The sequence below is a fragment of the Lichenostomus cassidix genome, chromosome 10 (genome assembly GCF_008360975.1).
Source record: "Lichenostomus cassidix isolate B80296 chromosome 10, HeHo_3.0, whole genome shotgun sequence".
NCBI lineage: Eukaryota > Metazoa > Chordata > Aves > Passeriformes > Meliphagidae > Lichenostomus > Lichenostomus cassidix.
In genome coordinates, this window is record NC_139491.1 from 18011666 (window position 1) to 18029942 (window position 18277).

Sequence of the window (18277 nt, forward strand, 5' to 3'; positions counted from 1 at the left end):
CCACTTAACTACAGGCAACCACGTGCTGGCATGGCCCAGAGGCCTTGGTGGGAGGAGCCTGGGATGCACCCATCTCCCAGCAGAGATCCATGGCAAGGCTGTGCTGAGCCCTCTGATGTGTCCCTGGTCAGTGCTGTGCCACCAAAGCCATCCTGAGAGCCCCTAGGCTCATGGGGCTGCTTGTTTGCCTCACATTTGCTTCTCCCTCCCCCACTTTCAGAACCAGACCATCCTGCTGCATCCCCTGAGCTTGCCATCTCCAGCCACCATGCTGTGACCCATCTTGGTATAACCCAACAACACCCCAAGGTTTCTCCAAGCATCAACAACCAGCCCGTGGGCATAAGGAATCACGCTGGCAGCTCGCATTCATTGTGCATCCCTGGCACACATGGGTGCACACCCATCTCTGTGAGACACGGTAGCAGAAAGCCCGAGCTCCAGACTTCAGTCAATAAGCAGATGGCTCCCCAGCACTATCATTTTACAACATTACAGCTTCTGCTCTGCTCATGCAGTAAACATTTTCTGGCTTATTGCATGAAAAAAGGTGGCTACCATGGCTTTGCAAAATTCTACATTTCCCACATTATCTTTCCATCAAATGCTTTTAGGCTGGAGGGAGAGAAGAGCATTTCTATTTTCGATTTACATCCTGCAGGACACAGCTTTTTCCCTGGATCCCAGTGGGTTTTGCTTCTTGTTTGCCTCCTTCCTGATTGTCATAGCTCTGTCACTGTTTGTGGGGAACCGGGAGATGGAAGGCTGTTATGCAGACATCAAGGGGTTGCAATTGCATGCTGGTAAACATGAGAGCAAGAGGGATTTCTGATGGTATTAGAAACCACAAGATATCTGCAGATGTAAGTGTTCCTGGAGGCAGCGGGTCTAGTTGTTAGCAGAGCAATTAGACCTGGTGTTATTCCCAGCCCTGCGCTGCCCTGTGAGTCACTGCAGAGGAGGGGACACAATGTCCCACCCACCTGGTGGCAGCTCCATGGCACATGTGGGTCCCTGTATCCCACCCTCCAGCCAAGCCACTGCTCTCTTCCACCTGGGCCTTACAAGCTGGGGGAAGGGGGAAGGAAATGATCTGGAGGATATGGCATGGTGCCTTGCTTTACATGTACAGCAATTACCGTGCTGGCATTTTCCCTGTGTTCAGAATAAAAATGTCAATAAGGAACAAGTTATTACACCAGAAAGAGAGTGGAAGTGGCAAGAGCTCATGCAGGCTTGAGGGCCTGGGTATTATTGCAAATGCTGCCCATTCCTGCTGTGTTTTGAGCTCTGGGATCAGGCCTGTCCCTCCCTTCAGCACCATGAGACCAACCCACCTGGTGCTCCCCGCTCCAACAAGGCACTGGAATACACCAGAATGGTCAGGGACTGGAGCACACAGTGTACAAGGGTTCGCAGCCTCAAGGCAGCCCTTACTGCCCTCCTCCACTCTCTGCAATCCTGAGGCTGCCCCAGTAAATGAAAATGTATTTTTCTCTTTTAATGAGACCTTTCTGTCCTTTTTACTTTTGCCTTTTCCTTTCCAAGCCTTTCCTTGGTGCCCTGCTGAGCTTTCTGCCTCCACCAGCCCCTCCAGAGGCCTCATCAAGGAATGACGTTTCCAAAGAAAGCAATGCAATTCCATACTGAACCGCAGGGCCCTTGCATCCAACAAGGCTTTTGGCAAAGGGCACCTCCAGAACTGTGAATACCAGAGGAGACCTAACCATGCCACAGGGTGCAGGAGGAGGGTGACAAAGGGAGAGGGATGCTCACAACCAGAGGAGGGTATGTTTGCTCACACAGAGCTTGGGAGGCAGGATGAGGGCTGAGGCTGAGGGTCAGGAATCTGGGTGCCCACAGCCCCAGCCAGGGCAAGCAGGAGCCAGGGCAAGCAGGGCACCCATGGCACCCTCCTGACCATGGATGGTGAAATCACCCTGACTGCACCTCTGCTGTCCTGCACCTACACTGCCTTCGTCTCCCAGTTTTCAATTAAGAAAGCAAAACAACACACACCAAAAAAACGAAAACAAAACCTCCCCCCACAAACAAACAAACAAACAACATTAAAAAAAAAGCCCTCCAGGAATTAATTAATGATTCATGTTGGAGCCTTGGCAAACCTCACTCTGCAGAAGTTCAAAGCAGGAACAATAAGTATTTGGCAAAGAAGGGCCAGTGGGCTCGTGCTTGGCGGCGTGTGGTGCGGAGTGCTGGCAGCATCACTCCCTCACAGCAACCAACACCTCAGGGACCACAGGAAAGGCTGTGCCAGGCTGCTCTGAGCCAACTATCACATCAGCCCCAGGGATCAGCCACAACCCTACTGTGAGTAACCAGGGACAGAGGCTTGGGAGGAACATGCCACTGCTGCCAGCGGCAGCTGTGCCTGCCCTGCCTGCCTTGAATGTGATGCACCTTCCGTCCCGCTTGCTCACACACACACGTGCCCTCCTGAAAACCTGGGCCTGAGCCGCTCCAACTCTGCATCCTGGAGATTTAGGATAATGAGAGATCTTTAATGCAATTAATAGATGTCATGGGACATGGTCTTGTGAGTCTAGAGCAAATGAGGCTTGGATAATTGGTGCTGAAACACATATATCAGGGAGATGATATGTCCCCCCCCCGCCAGAGCTGGAGGCTGGAACACGCTGTCGACTGATCTTGTACAAATGCGTTTGGCTATTCACTGGCAGCAGCTTCCAAAGTTCTGGTGTGGAGCCTCTGCCAGGCAGGCTCGCAATCCTAGCAGCAAACAAGCTGTCATTTGGTTGTTAAAAGAACTGCCTGGAAAGTGGCTTTATCCCCACATGCATGCACAAACACCAGCACACGTGCTCACGTGCATGGAAGCAGCCAACGCTGGTGGCAGCAGCTTTTCTGGTCGCCCTGAGCTCTGCCTACAGCTCCACTTCCCTCAAGGAGAGTTCACTGGGAGTGCAAAGATGGTTTTAATCTGTGGCACCCCCTGCCCTGTTATGGTCACAGCAGGAGCAGAGTGGTCCAGCTGCCCCACAGCAGGGGAGAGGGATGCACCCCGTGGTATCCCACCAGAGGGATGTGCCACCTCCCAACACCGTCCCCAGCAGCAGACCCCACAACAGCACAGGACATGTGCATGACACCTCCATCCCTTGGTGGTCGGGTCAAAGCCATAAATAAGTCTACCTGTACATTGCCTCAGCAAATACTAGACAAGGACACATGCTGCTTCCCCAGATCCCCAGACCTGCTCCAGGGGTATTTCCAGGGCACATGTAACTAAAAAGCCATGAATTTTCATAAACTGCCCAACAGAAATCAATATCTAGCCTGTGCAAGGTTCCTAAAAGTTTTGTTTTGCACTGAACTCAGTGAATCAAAATCACCTGCAGGACAGGACTCAGGAGAAACCCAAGCTCTGGCATTTCATTGGGAAATATTCTGGAATTTTGCCGCAGTAAGGGGAAAAGTATTTAATTTCTCAAGCACGAACCATAATAAAATGTTAAATACAACCTGGATATTAAATTAAAACATAAAAGTCAAAACACATCAAATCAAAGAGACACATTTGAATTTCCTGGACACTGTCAACAGACAGAAGCCAGCATGATTTGCTTCAATATTCTCCCACCTGAATGCTGGCTCCATGGCTACATGCCGATTCTGATAATGTAGCTTGATAAAAAATACATTTTCCAATGGAAAATTTTACCTCTGATACCCTCTGCCTCCATTTCCAGAGTGTCTGAGGGATGATGCAGGGGACAGAAGTGGTGTCCCTCTAGGGCACGTTCCCAGCAGAGAGGAGACCAGCCTTGAGATGCTGCCCCACGCTTGGCTTGTGCAGGACCAGGGGAAATGGACCCAATCTGCACCCTTTAATGAATGGGAAAGCATTCTCATGGGTTATTAAGCATTTGTGTATGGGTTTGGAAACTGTAGCCCATGTCACCACAATATAATTATGGATAAACACAAGGCGGGCCATCAGAGAGCAGCAGAGCACAAGGCTGGAAGAAGGGCCCTATTCCCTTCCCCACCCTCTCCCAGCACTCACTGGGAACAATGGAGATGGCACTGGGCAGCCTGAGCCATCAGCTGTGCACCAGAGCAGCTCTGCCAACCAGCCCTGGGCACTCCTGGCTTGCCAAAACTAAGCTGGCTGCAGACCAGGCTGTGCCGAGGCAACCACTGTGAGAGCTCCCCAGGGACAAATCACTTCTGACAGCAAAACAGGGAATCAAACCCTAGCTGAGCTCACTCCTGGTTGTTGCTGGGCATCTGTAGTGCAGCCTCAGCCCCTGCAGATGTATATGTGGGGCTCCAGCCCCCAGGAACCAACCCACAGCATCAAAGAGACAAAAAACAAAGGTGGGAAATAGCACTTGGTTTACTGCTATGCAGCCCGGTGTTTCTGTGGCAGAGGAAGGGTGCCAGGAGATGTGGCTGGCTCACAGAGCATTTAATGGAGGTCCAGCACTTTATTAGGCAGCCATGAAGCCCTGTGAAGCCCCACTTTCCACTCTGGATAAGCAGTGCCAAAGGCACCAGGCTGGTGCCAGGGTGTGGAGAGACCAGACGGCCTTGGCCACTGCTGGTGGGGAACCAGGGCATTGGGATGCCAAGCTGTCCCGCCTGGCAAGGCTCACCACAGGTCACTGGTGTGTCCAGCCCTGTGTGCTGCTGGTCCAGGGGTCCTCCCTGCCTGTCCTGCCTGCACCCCTGCCCATTGTACAGCAGTACAGTACCAGAACCCCCTGAGGGGAGCAGAGACCAGCGATGGCTGCTTTCTGCAAGGCCAGGGCTTCCCTGGGGCCCTGGGCACCCCACATTAGCACAGCCCATGGACACAGCCTGGCTCCAGATGCAGAGCAGATGAGGCTAATGCATGCAGCACCTTGGAGTCAGAAGTTAAAGAGCAGCTGAGAGGCAGCTCTGTGGCCATCTGCCAGGTGATGCAAGCAGCACTTTCATAATTCAACAGGCAATAAAGTATTAGAGCAAGGTAAGGCCAGCAGCCTGTCTCAGGGAAGGTATCTCGAGAGCAGGGCTAGCACCTGAATCCTCAAGCCTGCAGATGTGGACATGCAGAGGGGAAGTACAGATGCCCTACAAGCACCCTGCAGACCTTGCTGCAGGATCAGGTAAAAGCAGGTGCTTCTTTAAAGGGTTAGACGTTATTGAGATGAATGAGAACAGGAAATAGAGTTGGACTAATGAAGGCGGCACTGTGGAAAGTCCTCAGCCCTTGGGGGCTAGGCTGAATAGCTGCAAAGAAGATTTACCTAAGATCTGCCACTTTCTGTTAAACTCATAGTGCAGAGCACGTTCTTGTGCGCTGGGGATTCATCAGCTCCAGCTGCCAGTGAAAGGGAGATGGAATGCCTTCCTGAGGGGTTCCTCCAGTTCTGCCACAAGTTGTTGGGTTCCAGAGCAACTGTGCAAGCAGCAGGGAAGAAGCTTTCTCCAGATGTCATTCCTGCAGAGTGCAGTTAGATGTCCTGGGTTTTGCAGTATCACAAAGCCACAAAGATGGCAATTGGCAGATCCATCCTGAGGAGCTTTGGAATAGCTTGGGTCTCACTGGGTGACTTGCCAGACCCACCCACCATTCTTCACACTCTCTACAGGCTGCCTTGCTAATCTCCAGCTCTGCTGACCCAACGGGGCTTTGGGACCAGCAGTGACAGAAGGGGGAAGAAGGTGGCAGCTGGAAACCATCACTTAAGATACAGCCCAGCACAGGAATCCCAAAGGCCTGACTGCCCAGACACAGGGTGTTCATAGCTGGTACAGGCAGATCTCCTGCCCAGGGAGATGGGAAGCACCAGGAGATGGGAAGCACCAGGAGAGCCTCAGAGGCACAAGGAGGGTTAACTTGCAGCCATGGGAGCAGAAAATGAGGTTCCAGTTATTAGTTGATTTATTGGTCTGTCCTCAGTTGGCACGCAGGACTCAGAAGAAAATGTTCCACTCCAAAGCATTAAGCATCTTCAAAGAGCAGAAGCATTAAAAATTGAAATCATAAAATAGACATGTAAATATAGCAGAGGTAAACGGGGCAGTGAGGAGAGGAGTGGAGTGCAGCCAGCCCCAGCCGAGCCTGCAGGGCAAGGAAAGGGCTGTGCCAGGGGCCTGGAGCCGTGCTGGGGTGGCTACAGCCCCCCAAGTTGGGGGGATAAACTGCAGGGAAGCTCTGGATAGCTTCCCTGGGTGGCTGCCCTGCTCACTAAGATCTGTGGGGTGCAAACACACCAGAGGGCACGCTGCCTTGCTGGATGTGTGCAGCAACCTCACCCCACAGCCCCTCACCCTGCTCCCCTGGCCTATGCTCGATACTCTAAAGCATCTAGGGGTTTTTACTCTCCTTCTCCCCTACCAGTCCTTCCCAAAATATTTCAGACATGGCAAGAAAGGGGGAGTGGGGCTGCCTGCCAGCAGTTCACCAGCTTGAGCAAACCCAGTGAAGTCAGCCAGCTCTACATCAGGAGTCACAGCTGGATGGCTAACTGATGCTGTCACCTCTTCGGGCAAGGGCTGTTGGTGACATGCAGTATTTTCAGAGTCAGGGACAAGCACTCACTTTCCTCCTCTCCTGCAGGAGCAGGGTAGTCAGACCCAAACTCCTCTGGCCAGCTGCCTGCAAGGCAGCAGGATGGTGTCACCCCTCACAAAGCACCTGCCAAAGGAGAGGGCTCAGCAGCACTCCCTGAGCCTGAGGATGGGCTGCTGGAGGTGCTGATCCCTTCTTGGACACAAAAGAAAGGAAGGGATCCAATGTAAGTCACTACCCCTATGTAAGAGCCCCTTGATGGGCCTGGGAAGTGGGAGCTAAGAACTGCTTCATGTGTCGCTCCAGCATCTGGCTCAGCCTAAGGCACCATCTGCCAGCAGGGATGGCAAGCCAGGGGAAAGATGTGGAAAAAAGAAAACAGAGGGTGGGGAGGACTCAAAACCTCCTTGCCACAGTGGGAACATGCATCTGGCTGGTGACTGGCATCTGGGGACAAGTGTGTGGCAAACCCATCCTCCTTATGAACAGCAAGTGGTACCCTCTTATGAACACGAGGCTGCCTGTTGATTGTATTTTCAGAGCTACGCAGAGATACCAAGCCCTCATGATTTGCCACTGCTTCTCAGGAGGGTAGTGCTCAGCCCCTCTCCAAAACCACATCACACTGTGCTCAGGGCCCTTAGACCTCCACATGCAAGAAGTAAACCCCTTCAGGGACCAGCAAACCAGCCAAAGGACAAAACATGAGGCACCCACACCAGTGGTCACGTGAGCTGCTAACCTTTCAAACGTCTGAGAGCACAACCATCATCTTAAGAAAGGTCTCTGCTAAGGAGCTGGAAAATCACCACATCATCCAGAGTGCTGGAGTCCCCAAAGGGCCCCATCCCATGTGTGGTCAGCAAGAGGGACAACCACCACTGCCCCTCACCACGCTCTGGCAAAAACCCAGCTCTCTTGGCACCCATACCTGTTTTTCCTCTACACACAATTTTTTCTTAATTGGGAGCTTGTTAATTATCCCAATACTTTGCAGAGGAAATAAACAGCAATTAGAGAAATAAGTGGTATTTTTATTCCCTGGCACTCTCGCAGAGCTCCCTGACGCCTCCCATCCCCAGCTCCCACATGGGCACATGTTGCTGCCTGCTCCGGCGTCGCTGCCCGAGTGCTCTGCTCCGTCTGTTCCCCACGAGCAGGGCGCTGTGCTGGTGGGCTGCCTTGCTCTCCCCCGGGGAGGAAGCGTTACTGTGTGAAAGCAGCAGGCTGTCCCGCTCTAATCTGTTTTAAAAGTCATAAATTGCTGAGAAAAGCCAGTTTTCCTGCACAACAGAAGGTTAGCGTGTTTAAAGAGAGCACTGGAACTGTTTTTATTAATCAGAACTGCCATAAAGAAAGCATTTTAATTAACATAATTATCCTGTTTGAGAGAAGCAGCCCATACCTCACAGATACTTTTCAAACTAAAGATGCGGGCTGTCACACTCAGTCATAATTAAGCAAAATGAGCTGGTTTTCCTTGCTCTATGTCTGCCTTCTTCCAGCCACATGCTTCCCCTTTCCTCTGACACTCAGTACAAGGCAAGCAAAGACAACATCATGCCATGGGGGTGGCAGGGCAGGTCTCCATCCCTGCATCCCAGTCTCCAGCATGGAGCAGTTGGAGTTAAGCTCCATCCAAGCCAGCAGTGCCAACTCCAGGCACTGACCAGGCTGCAAATAGTCAGCCTGGAAGATGGAGGTGGCTATAAAAAACCCAGATCTGTATGACTTTGTTTGCAGCACAGTCTCACAGTCAACAGATAAAAGATTTATTCTCATTGAAAAAGACAAAAAGAAAAGCATAAAAAGCCTGGCACTGAGCTGCCCGCCAGCACTGAGAAAGAGGAGTGGGTAAGGGGAATAAAAGCTGGCACAGGCAGGCAGCCATGTGGGTCTGAATTTCTCTGAGAATCCCAGACACAAGCCAGACCCTGGAGAACAGTGATCCGACCAGGAGCTGCAGCCTTCAGCAGCAGTCCTCCTCCTCCTGCCTGCTTCTGCCGGCAGCATGAGGCTCCACCACGTGCCTTAGGCAGCATCTTCCATTCCTCTCAACACAGTAACAGGCTCAGTACGTCCCTTGGCACATCCCTGCCTGCCCTTTGCTCCTGACCTGATGTCCCCTTCCAAAGGGCAAGATGGAAGGTTATACAAAGCAATTAGGCATCCCCTCCAAACTCAATGTTGGCTGCTTCAGTTGAGACATCCTGTACCACCAAGGTGTACTGGAGCACGACACAGATGTAGGGCTGAAGGCAGCACCTTCAGGAACCAGCCAAAGTCCCTTAATGGCAGCACCATTCAGTATTTTAACAGGTATTTTAAGGGATGCTCTGCTATTTGGCAGAATGTGCAGTGTAACAGACTGTTAACAATTAGAGATTTTAATTAAAATCTCCTTTATTTATAAAAGATAGCTCTGAGTTGATGGGTCTACCCTGAAATAGCACAGCACTGCTCGAGATCCTTGTGTCATATCTTTAATTCACACCCTGTGTCATCTCAAAAGGACCAAAGTCACCATGCTGAGTTCTCAGCCCCATGTCCCCAAGAACTGCAGGGACAAGAGCATCCATCCTGCCCACACAGCACCTGTGTTGGGTGTTACCAACCAAGGGCAGCTGACACTCCCTCACTGCCAGGCAACACCTATCTGCAGGTAAAACAAGGAAAAAATCTGAAAAGAGGTGATTTTAGATTTTTATTTTTTGCATGGCTTGCCTAAGAAAACAAGTCTTGTGCCATCATGTGCTCCACGTGTTGCCTGTCTCCCCTAATTACTCTCCAACTCAGCAGTCAAATTCAACAGCATGTGAGTGACAGCTGAAAATCTCAAAGTTATTAAATTCCTGGAGGTTTCATGGAAATAGGCAGGCAGACAGAGCGGAGAGGTCTTCCTCGGCTCAGCTGAGACAGGCTGCAGCAGGAGCCTGGGTCTTGCAAGGTGCCAGAGGATTCACATCAGAGAAGGGAAAAGCACAAAAGCCCCGACGATGCAGGGAAAAGGCTGAATCAGAGGATGTAGTGTGCTAGATATTGAAATCAGTCAATCTTCAGGTATTAGCCCCTGGAAAAGCAGCCTTCTGTAGTGCTGAGTGGCGTGTTAACAACCTGTTTTCAAACAGGAAACACAATTTCCATGGGAGATTCAGGTTTTCTTGATGGAAGAATTAAAATATTCAGGAAAAAAAAATCATCAAAAACACTTTTCTCCTTTGGTTCAACACAGACTGACACATTTCAGGTGACAAAAAAGACATCTGGGACCCACCACAGAAAGTCTAGAAGCATCTTCTGCATCAAACTGTGCTGGGCAGGGGTCAGAATTTGTGTCAGCCTGCTCCAGGTGTCCTCAGGAGAGCTGGCCAGGGACATGGAGCAAAAGGAGAGCACAGGGTAGAGGCAGCAGGGCAAAGCCTCAGGCTTGTGGCTGTGAAGGGCTTTGTGTGGTGCAAGGGAGGGTTTTATTTCTACGCAGGCTATGAAGCACCCACTTAGAGATGTCTCAAGACCTACTTGTAAGACCAAATAAAAATATCTCTCCTGGTTCTCAATTGTAAGAGCTGGGAGGGAGGCTTCCAAAATTGGGTTCTCTCCCTGCCTGCGCAGAGGACGGGGTTGTGACACCACAGAGAAGCTGTTTGTAGGTCTCCATTCGCAGGCTACCGAGCAGGCAGCCTCACCCTCCCTCAACCATGGCATCTGCCTTCCCCAGCTCCCAATCCCCGGCAGAAATAGGACTCCTAGCTGGAAGCGTTGGGGTTGGTGGCATTGCACGGCATTACGGCGGCTCTCCCAGCCACATCCCCTCCCTCTGCGGTCCTGTCGCTGGCCGGGCAGCACCCACAGGGTCGGGGAGCCTTCCCGGGCACTGCCCGCCCGCTCCCCTCGTCACAAACCAAAGCTGCGGCGAGATGAGACGATGCTGCTAAACTCCTTAGCAGGGAAATGTTAATGAGCACTGAGCGGAGGGTGAGAAAAACCCTTAATCGCATTAGCTCCGCTGCCAGAGCTGATGAACGTCCCCCAACCGCAGCGCCCCAGACGTGCGGCACGGGAGCGGCTCGGGGGCAGCCGGACCTCGTACTGCCGCCGCACCGCTCGGGGCAGGAGGGAGAACAGCCTTCAAAGCCACACCGATCCCTTGCTTAACCTTAAAATTACACCTGCTGCGAGCTGATGGTGCCTCCGCCACGGGGCTCTGGAATTCCATCCTGCCGGGATGGGATGCTCTAGCTGACCCGGAGCGGGAGGCTGTCCCATGTGTGTTCGCACCTGCGAGGAGTCTGCGCTTGTCTTGCATAAAGAAGTCACGTGCCCGCTTTTATACTGGGATCTCGGTTTTGAGCTTGTGTAACTCTCCGGTTTTTTTTTTGTTTTTTTTTTTTTTAACTCGGCCAGGAAATTGCCATATAAAGTGTAAGTATAAAAATAACGATTTTCCTCAGCTAACCAGCCACGTGAGCGGCGCTGCTTGCGCCGCCCTGCCTCTCGATGGCTGCGTACGCTGTGTGCACACACATGTGTGCTGCTCCGTGACACACCGGGACATTTGTTACGGTGACAGCCTGCCGCTCCCCCTTGGGGGAAAATGTGGCTTAATTTTTAGTATAACCTTAAAAAAAGGAGACTAGCGAAGCAGCTCTCCCATAAATTTTGGACGTGACATTTATTTCTCGGTGCATTATCGCTAGTGATAGACAAATCTGGAATTTAGGCGGGCAGCCATCTTCTGCCAGCTCCAGTGCGATGAAGCGGTTATCCTCAGGCTCAGCTCAGGCACTGCCTGGAAAATCTCCAGATACTTCTCACTTCAAGACCTCAGCACAAAATGTAGCTCCTATGTGCCTTAGGGGGCTCTGGGTACTCCTTTTGGTGCCCCCACCTCTAAGGAAGCTTGCACTCCCTCGCCCGTGGGCTGGGTACCAGCAGTAACACAGCAAAGTTTCCCACCCATCTCACCAGCTCAGCCTACAGAAGCATCTCTGGCATCTTAGATCCCTGCCCATCCTGGCTGAAGTATGATGGAGTTTGCTTTAAGAGCACAACAAATCTTCATGGTCACTGAGGCGAGCTCCCTGCTACCTAAGCCTGCCAAGTCGCAATTTGAATACATATAAAAGATCTCAACAGCTGGGTGTTTAATTACAGGGACTAGAAATCAGGCTCTGCAGAGTGACACCAGGTTATTTCAGCTCCCTGGAGCTGTCTTTGCACCGTGCCAGGGAGTCTGCTGCTTCCAGCTCTGTCCAAAAGTGTGGTGGCTCAAGGAAACACAAATGGTGCCAAACCCCCCACAAACCATGCACAGTCCCTCTCAAACCATGCCCAGCCCCCAAAGGCTGAGCTCAGACGAGCACAGGTGGGGATTCACAGCACAGTCCTCTCCAAAATGTGGGTGCAAGGGTTTTGCACCACTGGGTGCAAGGGTGAAATACAATTATTTGTGCCTGGACAGAGGAAAATACAAGCTGTCACTAAATCCATTATATCCATATGGATTCTACAAGTGATAGAGGGACAGGAGAGTCCCAATTTACTACCCTGGGGCTGGACTAGACCCAAAGAAGCTCTTCAAGTTCCTTGGCAGTGATAAAGGATCAGAGGAGCAGAGAACAGACGATTGTTAATAGATCGCAAAGTCTGAGGCAATTTGTGGCACAGTTATTTACACTTAAGAAAAAGCAGGCTGGTGTCAGCCCAGTCATGAAAAGTCCTTGAGTGTTGCCCTGCCTGCTGGCACACAGGGATCTGCAGTCAGTTCGTTTGAATTTCTAGGCAATAGGTACTTTCGGAAACTGAACTCTGAGTCCTAAAAGACTTGGGTACCTCCAACCACAAAGTGCTTCAAAATAGCCACAACAGGCTTTCCCCAGTCTCTTAACAGAGTCTGGAAAAGCCTTTTCTTTGGGCAGATAAGCATTTCCCTCTGCCAAGGTGGCTCAGCATCCCTGGAGCATTCCATGTGCTCCTGGGGTTGCCTCTCTCTGCCATTCTTGGAACGCTGTTTGGATTCCCTCCCAGCCTAGGGGATGGTAAATGCTGAGCAAAGCCAGCAGTGGTTGCTCAGGCCTGACTCTGGCAGCAGGTTCTGCACTGTTGCAGCACCAGCAGTAGCCCAGCCACCTCTGTGAGACCTGCGACTGACCCTCACTACTGCTCCTCACACAACCCAAGCAAAGGCATCTCTTGAAGCCTCCCAGCATCCATGTCCTCTGCTGCCAGGCTCCTGAGGAGTGCTGCCTTCCACCCTCTCAATACACGCTCCAGAAACCCGGGCTGTTATTTCCCAGGCTGTTGGATCAGTTCTTGCACTGGTGTCACCACACATCTCCAATTCCCCACATCTCATTTCAGCTGCTCCCTGGCTCCTCCCTGGCCTTTCCTCTCAACAGGGGGCACAAGCCTGTTTTGGCAACAGGGTGCCTACAAAACCTCAGCTCTAGCCCTGACTTAAAAAATTAAGATCATATGAAAAGAATAAGGCAGCCTGGTGAAGCAGGAAGCCTCAACAAGGCTGAGCAATGCAGACCACTGGGACCCCTCACCATGCCACCAGGGTTCGGGGTGGCTCCCATGGGAGTCCTTGCCTCTGTAGCAGTGGCTTGCTCTGAACATGCAACTGAGCCAAGAGAACAGTAATTCTTCCTGTGTGCTGACTGAAGGCTGCATCATCCCCCACAGGCCCTGGGGGAGTTAAAATAAGGATGAACATCAGGTCAGACATGTCTCCTGCTCACAGCCGTGCACACATCTGTCTCTCCCAAGAGCTTGGAAATGGAGTCAAGAGCACAGCACAGCCCCTAAATCCATTCTGAAGCATGCAGGTGAGGAGGGAGGAAAGCTCCATGGTTGTCCCATCAGTCTGCAAGGTCTGAGGAGGAAGCTCAGAGATGCTCAGACTGAGCTTTACACTCTCTCTTGCTCATCTGCCCACAACTGCTGATGCCCAGTGGCCAGAGACCCCACAGGGCCCTCACAGACACAGGAGACCAAAACACTCTTTGTCTCTCCTCAAAACACCATGTTTATCTGAACACCAGCTGACAGCTGATCTAAGGGAGTCCATGCCCTTGTAAGTTAAGATTTAAAGTTTTAACAAAACCCATTCACTGTTTTGTCTGGGCAAGCTGCTGGGAGAATGAGCAGCTCAATTTTATTGATAAAAGCTTCTTTTCTCTAAAAGCATGGGACCGGTTCTCCCCATGACAGCAAAGCATGAGCAACGTGGAGCTTCAGACTGCAGAGGACAACAGTTTTCCAGCATTTCTGCCAGACCATGAGGAAAAAACCCACATCTGACAACATCTGCACAGAGAGTTGGTGTGAAACCCTCAGAGACCAGTGGGCAGAGCAGGTTTCCAGCCTGTTCCAGCAGCTGGCAGTACAGCAAAGGATGCCCTCAGTCACTGTGTGGGGCAGCTATGTGGTGCTTTACTTTGCTGTCCATTATTTTGCATCCCCAAGGAAGCACCTGCTGTGTTGTCAGCAGCGCCCTGCTAGTTCCAGGAGAGCAACCCCCGCGGATCTCTTCCAAGGTGCTCCCATCGACTACTGGGGGACAAAGCAATCAGGAAGCAGACAAGGAACGCATGACTTTCCCATCGTGGAAGGACTGCTGGGATTTGCTGGAAGGCATCCAATTAGTTAACGAGCACTCCAGAGCTGAGTCTGGTCTGGAATTAGTAATTAATTACCACAAGACAAGCGAGAGTGAATACATTGGAGAAACCCACGTCTGTCCTAGAGATTGACTTAGGAGAAGAGTCTGCCCAGCAAACCCACACTGAAATGGAGAGGAGCAGCTGGAAACCAACAAGCAAGGAAGACAATATGGATCCCAGAAAGATGCACAACATCAGGAGTGACCACCACAACTGGCCCCCATCCCAGATGTCCTGTACCAGGAACTGGCCCAGCTGGGAGCCCCTGGCCCTGGAGCTGGTTCTCCATGCTGATCCCAGCCCATCACAGGCAGCACGGGTGCTGTGGGCACAAAGCCGGTGAACACTTTGCTTCTGACGAGCAACACTGGAGCAATGAAGTGAACAAGACACATCAGCCTGGCTGGGCGACTCCTGTTTCCACTGTTCACAAAGACCATGGCTTTGGAAATCCTGGAATAATTCCCTCATATTTATTTCCCTCATTAGTCTTCTGCTCCGGGTTCCCAAGCATGCTCCAGTGCAGGAGAACTGGTCCAAGGTGGCTCAGAGGAGCCAGGCTGTCACCAGCAGTATTGGCCCTCCTGGGCGCATGCAATCTCCCACCAGGTTCTCTGGTTGAAAATCAGTGACTGAGCTCTGGGGAGGAGGAGAATGTGTCCCCCCAAGCATTCGCTCCCAGGCCTCACAGCTCCTTGTCATCTGCCTCTCCGGAGCATGTCCCCATGCAGCAGGAGCTGCAGAGCAGCTCTGCATCCAGCCCCTGTGATAAATTAGCCAGGGATTCAGGCATTCCGGCGCAGCTGCCTCATCCTCTGCCAGCATGACAATGTGATTAATTTTGGGTGCAGATGAAGCTCATTTATCAGAGGCACGTGATGGCTGCGCGGGCTGCAGGGGCGTGCGGGGAGCCCCAGGGTGCGGGGCAGAGTGAGAGCTGAGGCAAAAGGCAAGAGGCAGGAAGGAGAGTAAGAAGCCAAGCCCAGGGCATCTCTCAGGAACGCTGCTTGCCACGTTGGCTCATGATTAAGCATGCTGGGGGAGAAGAGCCCACGTGGGAAGAGAGCTTTTATCTCTGCTAACACACATGGCCGCGTCTGGGGAGAGATGTGCAACGGGAGGGGTGTAAGAGGATTGGGGAGAAGAAGCATGAGCCGATTACAGTGCGTCGGGAGAGGCAATTCTACCACCACGGCCACTACTTCCCCCACTGCCCCCTCCTCCAGGCCATTTTCCACTCTCTCCCCTTTTCTAAGGACCAATGGGTCTTGTCTTGCCTGTCCCCACTCTGCAGCTACAGACACTTGCTTTTGCTGCTGGAAGAAGCATGGCCAGAGCTGCTCCTGCAGGAATTGTCTGGGAAGACAGAGCTGTATGTTCACTTCCCGATGTAACACAGCCCTGACACAGAAATATCACTCGATTGGTTCATCCACCCATTGGCTGGGCTTTCTCCGCGTGCTGGAGTATGGCAGTGCTGCTTCCTCAGCACGGCACAGCTCTCCCAAGGGCCTGAGCTGCTCCCAGCTGAGGCTGCCAAGGTCATGAGCAAAGCACCACGGATCAGGAGCCTCTGCACAGTTTTGGGGTAAGCTGACACCATGCCCGATGCCCTCCAGTGAGATGGATGCACAAGGAGAGAACATCAGGGCAGTCCCCCAGGCACCAGGACTCACAACCTTGGTTTGCCCCCTGCCATGGTTAGATATGCCCCACACAGTGGTGTCCCCATTCCAGAACAGCTCTGTCAGCAGCACCCAAAACCCTGAGATCACCATAACAACCCTCCATTCAACAATTTTAGGTCTTGAGTAGTGAACCATTTGCTGCTAAAGAAGAAAAACCCCTGAAGTTCATCAGGGCCATGCAACCTGGGACACCAGTGGCAAATCCTTGAGCACAAGGCTGATGTCAGTGCCTTCCACAGCACTTAATTATCAAACCAACAGATAGCATCAAACAAAGAGGCTGCTTTTTTTCATAAATACATACTTCTTAAAGAGAACATGTCAAGAAGACAAAGGTGAAGATGACACAATACATGGCAGCCACACTGATTGCAAGACAGTCCTGCAATTTATCCCAGCACAGAACCAGGACCCTTTCTGCTGGGTTAAAGGTAAGGTTAGAAAACCCATAGGGACTTTAGGAGTGAAAACATCAAACACTGGGTGGCACAAAAGCCCAGAAATGTTATCCTTCTTCCCACTGGTCTCCCAGAAGAAAGTCAGCTGGGTGGCTGGTGGCAGAGCAGGTGGCCTGAGAGGAGCACATCCCTGGAAAGGTTACAGGTGACACCAGTAGCTTGCAGCCAGGACTGCAGCCTCTGACATTCACATTTCTTCCAGGTCCTAAATGCTCCTCTAAGCCTGACTCATCTGCAAAGGTCCGCTGACAAGTTGTACTCTCCTTCCACCCATCACTTCACCTTCTTATCATTCCAAAGGTCCCCTGAGTCCCACATGGTGGCAGAGCCCTCCTACCTTATTTTACAATCATCATACCAATCACTGAAGTTTTCAGTTCCCATCCAACAAACTTTACCCAGGAAGGATTAAAGATCCCCACAGTTTTCCTTCGTGGGTTATGGAAGGGCACTGATAGACATACCTCAGTGTATTTTCACCCAGTGGGGAAATAATTCTGGGATGAAGTGCACCAGGAGCTGGCTCCTTAACAGAGGCACACTCAGGCTTTTCCACCTGCCTGGGGAGCAGTGGTGGTGCCCAGCCCCACTGCCCCTCTGACCCCACATGACTTTTGCAACTGGCATGGACTCAGCAAGGAGAAAACACAACAGCACTTACCAGAGCTGAAATCCTACAAGGACCTGCTGGCGAGGCAAGGAACCTGGAAAGGAGGAGAAAGAGACGTGGTTCAGTGGGCTGGCTCTGGACAGCTTTGGGTGTTTCAGGAGGGTGGCAGGGGAGTGTTGATGTGGCCCAGCCCTTCATGGGGGGATGGGGCAGGTGACCTGCACTTGCACTGCACCAGGACCATCTAAATTGATCAGGGCCACCTAAGTCCACCTAGTCCCACTCACCAGCCTCTCCAGGTGCTCAGCTGGTGCTGGCAGAGCTGTAAGCTACCGCACACAGTAGGAATTCACCTAGGGATTAAGGAGTGATTTCCCACTCCCATCCTGCCATGAACACAGGGCTGCCCCATCAATGTTCCACTCTCATCAGCTCCTGGAGCACGCCATGCAAATCTGCGCTAAGAAGTCACAACAATGCACCTGGGAAACCATAAATATCTGTGAAAAATCTCCCCATAAATCCACGGGAAGGGGAATTTACGGCGCTTTCTTTGGAGATTTCTCCGGGTGTTCCCTATTAAGCCATTGTGCTTGTTTGCATAAGTATTCCTCAGACAGTAAAGTCTTCTCTGCCATCAGTTATCAGCTCTGCAAACAGGAGCAGCACCAGGCGCGGGACATACAAACATCCAGCTGTAAAGATGAGGGACTGGCTCCTCACCTTGTGAAGAAATAAAGGGTATTAATTGTTTAGCGTAACTACAGCACACTCCCAGCAAGGACAGGGTGAACCGGTAGCCCTGACATATACAGAAAAACCAAGAAAAGGGAAACAAGCCAAAAAACTCTCAGTACGCTCTCAGGGTATGCCTCACAATGGCCAAGCTATGGAAAGAATGAGGATTTTTCACATCATTGGGGAAAAAAGTATCAAGTGGAGAAGAAATACACAAGTGCTGGAATCAGCCCTAGCTACTCAAAGCAATTGAGGTAATACATTGTCCAGCTACGTACCAAGGCCACTACAGGAATTAGGGAAGGAAATGCCTTGGCTGATGTAGCAGCAATGAATACACTTGTTAGCGATAACACATCAGTTACCAGGCTGGGTAGAAGCCCTTCCAACCAAAAATGGTTGACACAGGGTCTTATTAAAGGAGGTGATACCCAGTTTAGACACCTACTGGTGTCATCTGATGAATGGTAAACCCAGTACATCATATATATGCAGGAGGGTGGTATCATCCCACACCTCTAGAAATACAGGTCCATGATATACAACCTGGAGAGGACATTTTAATTAACATG

The 18277-nt window shown here is 51.5% G+C and overlaps 1 protein-coding gene across 3 annotated transcripts in view; it reads right to left on the reverse strand.

Annotated features, from left to right (window-relative positions):
- LINGO1 (leucine rich repeat and Ig domain containing 1) overlaps positions 1-18277 on the reverse strand; it is a 152063-nt gene that overhangs the window by 84326 nt on the left and 49460 nt on the right. For all 3 annotated transcript variants that reach the window (XM_085070976.1, XM_085070974.1, XM_085070975.1), the window contains one exon: positions 17019-17061. The gene's annotated coding sequence lies outside the window, so the exon portion shown is untranslated. The remainder of the gene's footprint in view (positions 1-17018; positions 17062-18277) is intronic.